Source organism: Temnothorax americanus, unplaced genomic scaffold (genome assembly GCF_048541705.1).
Source record: "Temnothorax americanus isolate GAGA-0224 unplaced genomic scaffold, ASM4854170v1 Scaffold36, whole genome shotgun sequence".
In the NCBI taxonomy this organism is placed as follows: domain Eukaryota; kingdom Metazoa; phylum Arthropoda; class Insecta; order Hymenoptera; family Formicidae; genus Temnothorax; species Temnothorax americanus.
In genome coordinates, this window is record NW_027509505.1 from 953792 (window position 1) to 966016 (window position 12225).

At 45.0% G+C, this 12225-nt stretch overlaps 1 protein-coding gene across 4 annotated transcripts in view; it reads left to right on the forward strand.

Moving 5' to 3' along the window:
• LOC143901752 (uncharacterized) overlaps positions 1-12225 on the forward strand; it is a 169548-nt gene that overhangs the window by 93961 nt on the left and 63362 nt on the right. Inside the window, exon 1 of one of the 4 annotated variants that reach the window (XM_077414276.1) lies at positions 4924-6239. The exons of 2 other annotated variants lie outside the window; for them this stretch is intronic. The gene's annotated coding sequence lies outside the window, so the exon portion shown is untranslated. Of the gene's footprint in view, positions 1-4923; positions 6240-12225 lie in introns of those variants that run through there. One more of the 4 variants, XM_077414277.1, reaches the window with a different exon arrangement.

Sequence of the window (12225 nt, forward strand, 5' to 3'; positions counted from 1 at the left end):
CCCGCGAGATCGACCCGCTAGCCAATTTAATCTTCGCGAGTGAAATTCTTCTCTCCTACTCTTCGGTCACAATGCGTTTCGCGGATGGATGTTCGAATTATACCGTCACTACAGTGAAAAATGACGCACATAAAACGATTTCTTTTATCCAATAGCGTATATATAATACATTAAATGCAATAAGCATCCGTAAAAAAATAGATTTTTCTTTCTAAATTCTTATTTTGATAGAGACAGATTTTAAAAGTGAGAAAAGATGTATTAGGTTTAAAAAAGAAGAAAATATTATTACTACGACTCTATTATTGGTATTGTTATTGTTAGTGTTAGTACAGTTGTGACGTCTACGATGTTCCGTCGAAGGATATCCTAAAAAAATGTCTCTCATCCGGCAGCCAACAATAGCACCAGAATAATGATACGCGCGACCATTCACTGCATTGTATTACCTACATCGTGTCACGGCATTGTTTCCCGCGTGTTCGGGTGTCATCCCTCGGCGCGAAATGGCTCGACACGCTTTCTCGTTCCCCGCGTGCCACCCCTGCACCACCACCCTCGCGAGGGATGTACCTGTCTTCCGAGTTGGCCGCCTCTTTATTATCATTATCGCCATCGCGGACTTAATGTCGAAGCCGAACGCGGACCGCGTCGGCGGTATTTTCCTATTATCGCTCCGCGTAACTCGCTCGCATGTAATGTTTTTTCCCGTGTGCGCTGTTGTGCGTGTACGACGCATTTTTATATTAGCCTGTGTTGCGAGATTTTGACTTTTTAACGAATAGCATACAACGGCCACATCATTTTACGTTACGCAGTAAATCACGTCGATAATTGATCGGGCGTAAATTAAAATACCGCCGCGTTTTATTGAATTGATTGCTTTTGTAACGTTTATTAAATTGTCCTGTTAACCTCCGTTAATTAATGTAATGCAATATGCATAATTCTAGATTGGAAAGAGAGAAATAAAAACGCACTGTGAAAGTCGGGAAAATAATTGAAAACAATGCGCAACGAATTTTGTACGAATGGGTATCGAAATCAGAAACGATCCATCAATAGGATCACAATGAGGGTCAGGCACGAACCAAAAATGGCGGAAGCAACGCGGACGGTCAAGGAAGGTCGACGAGGAAGGGCGGAAAGAGACGGGAGGGACATTGAAAAGCGGTCCTGCGATCAAGAGAGCCAATTACCCACCCTCGCACAAGTGCACCCCGTCGAACATATTTTTCCTACGTAGCTTACGTGAACACTCGAAGCGTACTCGAGCGCTCGCATATGCGAGCTGCATTTCGAGGAGGCGGGCGCGCATAATGCCTCGCAAATCTCCGCGCATGCACATTATATACAGATCGGGATCATGCATCGAGTCGGCTCGCGGGCCGAGGGAACCGCGGCAAAGAGACGGCGAGAGGGGACGAGGGAAGGCTAATAAAGCTAAGGGTGTTCCACGACGTCACATTTATTCGACCAAATTTACCGCGAAAATATATTTGCTCCGGCGGGAAAGTCCCGGCCGATCTTCAAGCTCCACGTGCACCCGCACTTTTTGTTGCCGCTCGCATTTTCTAAAAGCGACGGATTTCCCTCAAAGCCGATACGCATTGTCGATTGAAAAACTTGTCGAAATTCCAATCGAATCGAAAATAGAGTAAGCATCCATGAATAATAATAAAGCGTACCCACATATTTCTTTTTATTTTTTCTCGAGATAAAATTGATTAAATTAAAAAATGTTGCTAATTAGGAAATATTAAATTACTTAGTCAATAATATATTCGCTATTAGAAAACAATTTATAATAATGGAAACATTGAAGAACAGATTTAGTAAAGATTTAGTAATCTTGAGAATTTCAAAATTTACTCCGAACGGCGGAAACACGTCTTCTAAATAAATTGGAATGCGCTTCTTGCGTTTTGGTTTTAATAAGCAGCATGTTGCTTCTTTTACAGCGCGAAATATTCAACACCTTTGACGGGCACACACACGATGCCGTCCGTTGGACGACCGTTATAAATTTGCCGCGGAAACCCCTGATTTTTAGTGGCAATGATTTTGCGGGGATATGACACCCGCCTACACGAGGCTACCATGTAAGGTGCGCGTATTTTGGCGATTTTTACGACGGGGCTTTACGAGTCCCGAGCGTTCTCGGGAACCTCGTAATGACCTTCGGAAGTTTGCGGAAAAAAGGTCGAGCAAGAGTCGCCCGCGAGAATCGACGAGGCCTCTGAGAAGCTTCGAAGCCTTCTCCCGCAAGGGAACGTGATAATGCGGGACAGCGAACATATCGGTTCATTATGTGCCGTTTACCGTTTACCGTTAGTTAAAATTTACTCTTTGTAATATGAACGTAAATTTAAAATTTAGAGAAAATTTATGGGATATTATCTTCTCCGTTAGAATAATAGAAATTAAAAATTTAGAAATTTAAATTTAAATTCTTTAGCAAAATGTTATAAATGTAATAATTATTATATACGTTATGATTATAATAATGTAGTAATTCTCATCGAAACTACGGTTGATATGTCAGTTGGAAGCCTATCAGATGTAGCTGTTTGTTTGGCCTCCCGACTTGGTATCAAATTAGAACTGCTTTCCATCTGACGTCCGCCCCGCCCCAATACAGCTTCCGAATCCCGAACTGACCTGTCCAAAAGGCCGACCACCCTAGAGCAGAAACGAGCTAAGGTCACCACCACGTGACCGCAAGACATCCTATACCTGCGGGCGTCACGAGTCGCGATATGATATCTCTGCCTTGTTTCTGAATATGATATTTGGCGATCCGTACAGATTATTTTGAGTACGTTATTTTGATGCAAAATATCAAAACGTAATCTAGATTTAAATAATTTAATTTTTAAAATTAACCACGGGGTTGATCGTCGAAAGTTGGAGCCGCGACTCTCCGTTCATTGGTCGATTGGCGGTTTCTTCAAACGGACTAGAAAAAAAAACAGTCGCGGCATAGAATCTCATCCTTATTGGATTACGAAAGGAACAATCCTTAGATCCGTTAACGAGTCCTGCGGACGGCAAGATCCGCGATAGAAATCCTAATATCTTCTGACAGGCGTGCCAAGGAGGGCCAGTCGGCGCCTTTCCGAACTATCCGCCGCAATTATCCGAGACCTCTGTCGGCTGATTTTTCTTTTTTTTCCTTTTTCTTCGCCCTCCTCCGGCAGGACCATCCGCAGGACCAGCCATTGTCCTCTCCTCCGTTCCGTGTTTTTCTCTCGCTGGTAGATGCGAGCTAAGATAAAAGTTTTGACAAGTGCACTCTGGTCCAGCAACCGTGAACATTGCGGAGGACCGGAGCGAACCGTTCGGTTGAAACTCGGGAGAGCTATTTACCCATTTCCACTTCTGGAATTTAATCCTAGAATGCACAAATCTGTTCTATATACGTATATAAATGCGTCATGTTGAATTTACGTTTGAAGTAATTGCTGCTACAATCGATCCATGTTACGTGTTCGATGAATTAACATATCAATTCACAACAAGATACAAGTATTATTCGTATCGCTCCATGCATATGCGCGCGCGCATGCGCGCACACACACACATACACAAAGATTATACGACTATCGATAACGTTGTCAGTGTCACTGCGCTCTAATCTAATGTTTATTATACTTTTAGCGCGTTTCAAGGCTAAAGCGATCATTAAATGGAAAACTGAGTTGGACAAGGAAACGAAGTTAATATTGGAAATGCATATCACGTATGTAAATTGGCTTTATAAGTCGACCTGGTTCGGCACGGTAAAAAAAGAACGAAGATAATGACTCGACGTGTTCCTACGTAATCGCTCGAAAAACTGACGCCGATCGCATACCGACTTACCGTCGATCCGAAACGGTTTTATCCAGTTCCTTACCGGTTCGTTCACCCGTCGGATGGCCTCAAGTATCCGGTTGGCCCGATTAGGGAATGCCATAGTCGCACGATTAGTCGCGCTGCTCAACTCGAAGAAAATAAAGATCGAATTTATCAATAAAATAACATCAAACAATTAATTTCTTTCGCGATTAGAGAGACATAAATTGTTGAAAATGATGATTTTACGTCCTAGATGGTATTTGCTATAAGCTTGAATAAAATTACGAACAACGTGACATTGTAGACACCGTCCCTCACTTTTTTCCCTTCTTCGTCTTTCTCTCTCCCCCTCTCTCTCACCTTAATTTAACGTTAAGACGCTTAGTTAGGGGAGACTCGAGGCGGGTTTCCGGTACGTAGCCCGCATCGTCTCGCAATATCGCGGACGCGAGAAAAGATTTCTAACATGTCGCTACGAGAGCGCGGCCGTTCGCTGGCGCGAGACACGACGAGGCGGAGCGTAATAAAAATAAGTAATTACTCCAAGTAATCCTCCCCTCTGCTTCCCCGCGACGAGCTCCTCCGCCCCGCGCGAGTCGTTCAATTAACGGGAATACTGTTGTCTTCCCACCCAATCCTCTCTTCCACTCGCTCCTCTCACTCTCCCTCACCCTCACTCTCTCTCTCTCTCTCTCTCTCTCTTTCTCGGCTCCTCGCGCCCCTCGCGCCCCTTAGTCCCTCTTTCCCTCCACCTACCCCTCTCGCCAGTCCACAAAACCCGCGAAATGTTTCACTCGCAAAGTCGCGTGGAGCGCGCGCCGCGGTGCAGAGGGGCGCCTCTGGCTGGGGGGGAAGGGGCCCCGCGGCGCGGAGGGACCGGTATCGATGCCCCTCCTTCACTCACGCCCCTGACGTCCATCTATCCACCGCTCCCTCCACCGCTGCGGTTCCGAAGACCGCGCGCCATCCCTCCCGCGCCCGGTCCTCGTCCTTACCGCGCGCGCCGCTCTTTCGCGCTCTCTCGCGCTCTCCCCTGCTTTCCCCGCTACTTTGATGCGTGCCGCGTAGTGGGGGAAAGCCGACGACGCGGCGGCTCCTCCGGCTGCCACTCGTTCGCCCGACCTCGTGCAGCGCGAATCGGTCTGTCGCTGCTCCGTTTTCTGCGTGTCGCGCGGTGTGCTCCCCGCGACGTGCTCTCGTGCTCACTCGCCGTGTTCCGGTTTACCTTGACTTAAGCGCCCGCGTGCGCGAGACGGAGCGAGGGTCCGCGGTCCGCGGGATTAAAAGTCGAGGCCAGTGAAGCCAGTCCCAGTGCAGTTCGCGGAATGTGTCGGTAAGAGTCACACTCCGAGCTCTCCGCTGAGCTCTCTTCGCGTTCTCGGAGGCGCGCGTACACGCGGCGGCCGTTTGCTGTTCGGAGCACACACGAAAGTATCCCGAGAGTTAATTCTACGCGCGATCACGGCACATTCTCAGTGATCCAATCGCGTTCGAATCAGTCGGATCTCGCGGATCACGGAGATGCGTTCGGAGTGCTGAAATGTGTTTGCGATCGAGGAGAGATTCGAGGATCGTTCCGGTTGATCCAATACCGACTTGGAAAAAAGCCAGTTCCGAGTGCCAATCGGGAATCTAAGAACGTAGGAAATCAGCGAAAAGGTGTCGCGGGAGTCGTATCGATTGATCACGCAATTCACCTCGTGTTTCGCCGCGATCCTAGGGAGGAAAATCGCCTTTGACATTAGTCTCAATCGTCGCGCGATAGCTCGATTAGAAAACAACAGAAGAGATTTTAGTCCATATAATGTAATCACCGTTGATCAAACACGGATCAGTGACGCACGATCTTTCATGGATCGACGTACGAGGAAAACGTACCAACACACACCGTCCCATTGATCGAAAGGGAACCTCGAAGCGCGGAGCGCGCGTCCGAGACCGAGAAGCGAAAGCCTGGAGCATTGGCGGGCGCGCTCGCGGTGGTCGACGAGCAGCGCGACGTGCGTGCGTTCCCGAGATCGATAGCCCGAGGAGGAGGACAGGACGAAGGATCCTCGCGAGCGCGAGGCACGAGGACTCGTCCCGTGGACACCTGCTCGCGATGCCGTCGCGCGTCGCTGCGTCGCTGCGCGGCGCGCCGTGAGGATCGTTTGTGTGTGCCGTGTGTGAGGAGTAGCGCGAGAAAGAAAGAGAGAGAGAGAGAGAGAGAGAGGGGGAGAGAGAGAAAGAGAGTCGTGAGGAAATCACCGATCTACGAGACTCGCGACGTGGAATCGTCGTCGTCGTCGTCGTCGTCATCGTCGTCGTCTTCTGAAAGTGAGAAAGAGTGCTGGTTCGCGATCTTGCCGAGGATCTAGCGGTTCGATCAGCTCAACAGCCTACGCATGCCGGCGATCGTGGTGAGTGTATATCATGTATATGCTCGCGATAACTTAGCTTTTTATCACTTCGTGGAAGATTGACGTAGCCGATAAGCGCGTAAGTCACTCCGACTCGATGATCCGATTCCTGTAGGCGATTTATCGATGCGTTACGGAGAAATCAATCAATTGTAGGCATGAAACTTCAGACGCTAGGATTTCTAGGATTTTTTTTTTGCGAAATTTATCTTTAGAAGTCGAGGAAGATTTATATTAATCAATTAATCAATCGTCAAAATATTGTAGGTACTCATTAATCATAGGGATAAAGAATTAAAAGGAATTGTCTCCTCTTCATATTTAAATATTCTTTTAGTCTTTATTTATTTGCATACATATGTATCTACATATATTTATACATATATATATATATACATATATATATTAAAAATTGCGTACATTACATATAAATTTAACTAATATTCATAAATTTCTAACGTATTTAAAAATTAAAATATCCATTGCAAATGTAAGCACCATCTCTCTATTTACTGGAAAATATATAAATGAAAAATTAATGGGCCGGTCACATGAATTCAGATTTTACTTATTCATGCGTTTATTAATTAAATATTAAAAGCTTTGCAGATAATATAAATTAAAAAATTATTCGCTTCTGCGCGAATATAAATTCACATTTTATTAAATTTGTGCGTGCAATATATATAAATTAAAAATCGCTCTTATATGATTTGATCCGAATCTCATTTATTTATACATGCCGTAGTTAAACATTTCATGTTTCGTGGCAAATATGTGATTAAAAATTAAACTATTCATTGCAAATATAATTTTCAGTTTTCAAAGAAGTTCGGAAACACGAGATTATATTTTTTGATTGAGGATTTTTCTCCATTCGCTCGCTTCGTGCATGCGACATCTATTCGTGTCTATAGTATCTATGATTCTTCTTTTGAGACACTTGTCATCTATCTGTAAATGGGAAAACATTGTCCCTATATAGTCTGTCTTTGTAGGCGGGAAGGGTTAGTGTCCACGTGTGAAGTCCTCGTTTACACAGCAGCAATCAAAATATTTCTCGTTCTTCGACCAAAGTTCCCGCGTTTGTACTCACAGGAGTGGCGTTAACCCTCAGGGGTTTAATGTCCAGCACAGTTCGTGGCACGCGTTTGTCGCAGTTCTAATTCGTGACAACTGTGTGAGCTTACGGTTTCGTGTTTCAACTGCTCGGATCTTTAAACACATTTTCGTTCTTAGATCGTTAAATCCTTTGCACCCTCGTAATCTTTAAATGCTGATTTAGATTCTTGGACCCTAAAGTCTCCACCAACGTGAACGTATGCTCTTGGATCTACGAGACCTTTCGGGAATATTTCAAATTCTGCGATTCTCTCCCGAGCGTTTCGCTCGACGAGCCGACTCGTCCGCATTCCTCTTGTCTCCGTTCGCTGTTCGTAGACAGAAATGTTTTTCGCGGCTGAAGCATCGCGTCGACCGACAGCTACGAGAAGACTGAGAAGAAATTTTCGAGTAAGGTATTGCGAGAGAGAGAGAGAGAGAGAGAGAGAGAGAGAGAGAGAGAGAGAGAGAGCGGGACACGCAGGCGCGTCCGCTGCCACGTGGTCGTCGCGGTCGGATCCGGGCGACTAAGTGTTAACCTTTTTCGAAAATCGACTGTCTACGTCGCCGTTGTGGCGGAAGGCGAAGGCCGGCAAGCGTCTTGTAGCTTTGGCAAAACAAGTTACGTGAGCCCTGGCCCGCCGCCAAGCGGTTTTTAACTTTCGAGTCGAACCCGAATATTCTTTGCAAAGACCGTCCCTTATGACTTCCTGGGGAATAGCATAAATTGTGTCATTGATTTTTAAATTATAATTAGAGAAACTGCTACTTCGATTTTCGACACAACGAGCTCGAGCTTACCCCATTTCTAGATTCATTTAAGAAAGAAGTTGACTGTGAACATGGTTCTTAGCCAATTTTACAATACAATTTCTATAGATATCTAACAATAAATCGCGTAGCTCCATTTGCTTGTGAGATCTTTTATGAGAGATATCTCGAACGCGACGCTTCTAGGTTACGTTAAACAAATACGCGAGATTAGTGAATTAATGTTTCTTTGGCACGCGCTTTCTATTAGTTATGCGAGATTAACTGCATGTGCAAATTGACGCAACCGGACGCAAACGGACGTGTCTTTCCGTGCGATTTATCCGCGTTATCGCTGGATTTATCGAGATTGGCGAGGTTTTTCTCCACCCGATTTCTCTCAAAATCACGGGCCCCATTTGCGATAAGGCTTGTTTGTCGATCACATTATCGTCCACAATTTTGTAAATACGATGCGCATATAAAAGACTTGTCTTTAGCAGCCGAAGTTGGCGGACTTCTGGACGATACTGTACATACATCTCACACGATGCTATCTCATGACAGATACGCGGGAACGGCCGATCGAACCAATTAAAACCTCATGGCTGGCGTAATCAGAAATGAGGAGTATTAGTCTATAATTCTCCATAATTCAGAGTAATTCTGCGGATTAACCTGCATTTAGATGATATCAGGAATTTCCCTGCAGGTCCATTACCAAACCGCGAAAATTGTTAAGCGGGCCGGACTAAATTTTCTCGCCAGAAAATAACGGAACGGGCGCGATACTAAATTCGAAGTGATGGCCGCGGCGCGCATCGACTCGCGACTTTCCAGAGACTCGCGGAGACTTTCCGCTTTTTTTCCGCCCTCCCCGGCGTTATTGCGATACGCCGCCGCGCTCCCCCAAGGAATCACGGTTAGCGAAATTATTTTCGAAGGCGGATATAAAGCGCGCGTTATAACTCGTAAGGAAAGTTGCTCGAATATGAGTGCGCCGGGCGCAACGTATGTAGGTATAAAATATTTCCAACGTCGCGATATTAGTTCGCCGACTATTTTCAGTTTGGCAGAGAACTAGGGCGCGTTTACGCGCGCTATCGTATCGTATCAAGGTTGCGCCGCGTGAGATCGCGCGCAGCGGCCAGGTAATTTGTCTTTTGCTACTAGGTGCTCGATGATACCGATCGCTCGTCTAAAGATAGCACGCAACAAACGAGAATTAATGCCACGCCAGCTGTGTGTATATATGCGTATCCACTTATTTTTTGATATATCCAACAATAAATATATTTGTTTGTTTGTACCAATTTACATAGTTTCTTGAAAAGCAATAATTTCGCCACTCAAACAGTAGATAGTAAGCGATACATAGCTTATATTTTTGTAAATCGTAAATTAAAATATACTATATACCGAATTTTCGGTATATATATACTATATACACCGAAATTTTGCAAGAATTAATCTAAGAGTTATAAACTCTGAATGAATTCAAATATATGTGAAAGTTAATTTAATAATTAGATGTAACAAAAGCGTGACTTTCGCAAAAATATCCGAAAGGCTTGTTAGCAGGAGCGACTCTGTTTTTTAAAGTATGATATCCACTCGAGGCTAAAGGATTGCTCACGGCCGTTTTGGGGATGACAGCCGGGAGCGACGGGAGGTACGCTAGAACGTCCGCGCACGAAGATATACTTAACTTTTAATTACTATCATATAACTAATTAGCCCCGGGTGGGCGGGGGTTTTGTATATTAATTTAATTTTCAATCTCACAGGGTAATTCTTGGCGCAACGTTAGTTTTAATCAACCCTCCGACGCGCTCCACACGCCAGCACGACTCCGCAGGCGGTGGATCGCGAAAAGCGACGGCGGAGGGGGAGGAAACCAGGACGGGGGAGGGGGATGGATGGTTGGTGGCTAAGGGTGGCTCGGAGCGCTTCGGGGATAGAGTTGAGGGGCAACGGCGGAACGGAGTACACCTACTCAGCTAATAAAAAGCGGCAATAAAAAGCACCCCTTAGGACCACTATGGATATCTCGCTTTCCTTCCCCCCCCTCCTCCGTCGCACCGCCCCATGGAATCGCCGTATTTCTTTCTCTGTCTTTGTATACCAGGTTTATTCACCTGCCCAGGATTAACTTTAATCAAGTATTTACATTTTAATTCGCTGCCATGTACACACTGAACCGAGCCGGCCGCCCTTTGCGATAACATCGTCGTTTAATTGCAAACTGCCACTTCCCGACGAGACGTTTGCTAGCGCGAGCAAGTCCATGTCGATTTCGTTTTCTCCTTACCCTCTCCAACCGCTACGATAATGAGGACACTTAGACGAAGATTTCCTTTATCAGTGATCGAGCCAAAAATGATTCGAAATTAAATATGAAGATTACGATAACTGTGCAAAAATAACGAGAAAACATTGACGGCTGACAGATTGATCACGCTAGCACGTGAATTTATACGATTATATCATGTTTATTATGATAAATGTACGAGTAATCGTGCTAGATAGTGTTAATAAACATGTGGCGCCGTACATTTTCTGAATGCCTATTGATAATTCTTCGGGTTTTATCGCAGATAACAGTTTCAGCAAACAAAATAAATATAACAAGGCAGATTTTAATACATATATATTTAAATTTAAAACATCAGCTACAAGAGTGGTCGATATGTTTCGTGGACATATAGTGTATTTTATAATGCAATTTTGAAATGCAAAAAATTAATTTTACACGTATATACGTAATTAATAGTCGAATACATATATTGATGAAAATTAATAGAATAAATCCGGGTTTATAAAAACGTCGAAGCCGCGCGTGAGAGAGCGGTTTTTCTGAAATAATCCTCGATACATTAATCACAAAGAGGATTTATTACTTAGAGCAAGCAGATAAATATTATGCTCGAGGTTAATACCTAAATGGACCATCAACACGCATTATTATCGATGCTTTCGCGGTTTCGCCGACATTTTAGCAAACCTGTTCAACGTTCGCGAATTTCGCACTTCTAATTAGCCTCTCGCCCGACAATTTCTGAATGGCTTATGGAGAAGCGTGGATATAATAATAATTAATTTTATTGTTGCGTAATCAGTACTCATTGCAGATAAGATTAAAATGGTAAATGAAGCGTCCAAAATACGATAACAGGATGAAGAGATAGAGCCGTAATGTTGAGGAGTAATTTCGATATAGCTGTCTGTTATTTCATTCATATATTTTTTAAAATGTATCTCCTTCTTACAAAGTTTGCCTCTTTTCTAAGACTTAATTCGCGATATAAACCTATCAAATCTGCCACAATATAAGGTGCACTCGCGTTACTCGATCGCGCTCGCTTGCGTGTACTAGCCACTCGTATTGACTTGTATTTGTACTCTTCATGAGACATACGTGTGCGTGCGTTCGTGCATTCGCTCGTGCGTGCATGCGTGCGTGCGTGCCTGCCTACGTGCGTGTAAACTCGTCGGGAGTACGCGTCGCGCACACGTGTGCGCGTGGAGGCAAACTTGAGTGCGGTGAACGAAAGAGGAAGGAAGAGTAAACAAGAGCGAGAGGGACGGAGCGGATTCCTACGAGATGGAGAGACGAAGAAGGGGATACAGCTCGAAAAGAGACGAAATGAATTTACGAGGGAGGGAGATGGAGAACACCGAGGCAGAGATAACCGAGTGTAGGTAGAAGGAACAGAAATGAGAGAGCAAAGTAGAAACAGAGAAAGAGAGAGAGAGTTAGATAGAGATAAAGCGGGCACAAAACAAAGATAGAAATAGAGAAGGTGGCGCATTGGAAACCGCCGCTTCAACGGAGAGAGATAGAATGACGGAGGTATGACGAGGACAGATAGAGATGGGTGCATATATGCGAGAGAGAACGTGAAAAATAGAAATATATGCAAGACAGCGAGAAAGAGATGGAGACGTGGAGAGAGCGAGCGCGCGATCGAGAGGCAAAGGAGAGACGGAGAGAAACGGAAGACGAGTGTACACCCGCGATAGAGAGAGTGGAAGGAAGATAGCGGGTATGTGGTGAACGCAGATAGAATGTGTGCTGAGGGACTGTGGCGGCGGGTGAAGGGGAAGAGAGGTACGCAGGCGCACGTGAGTATGT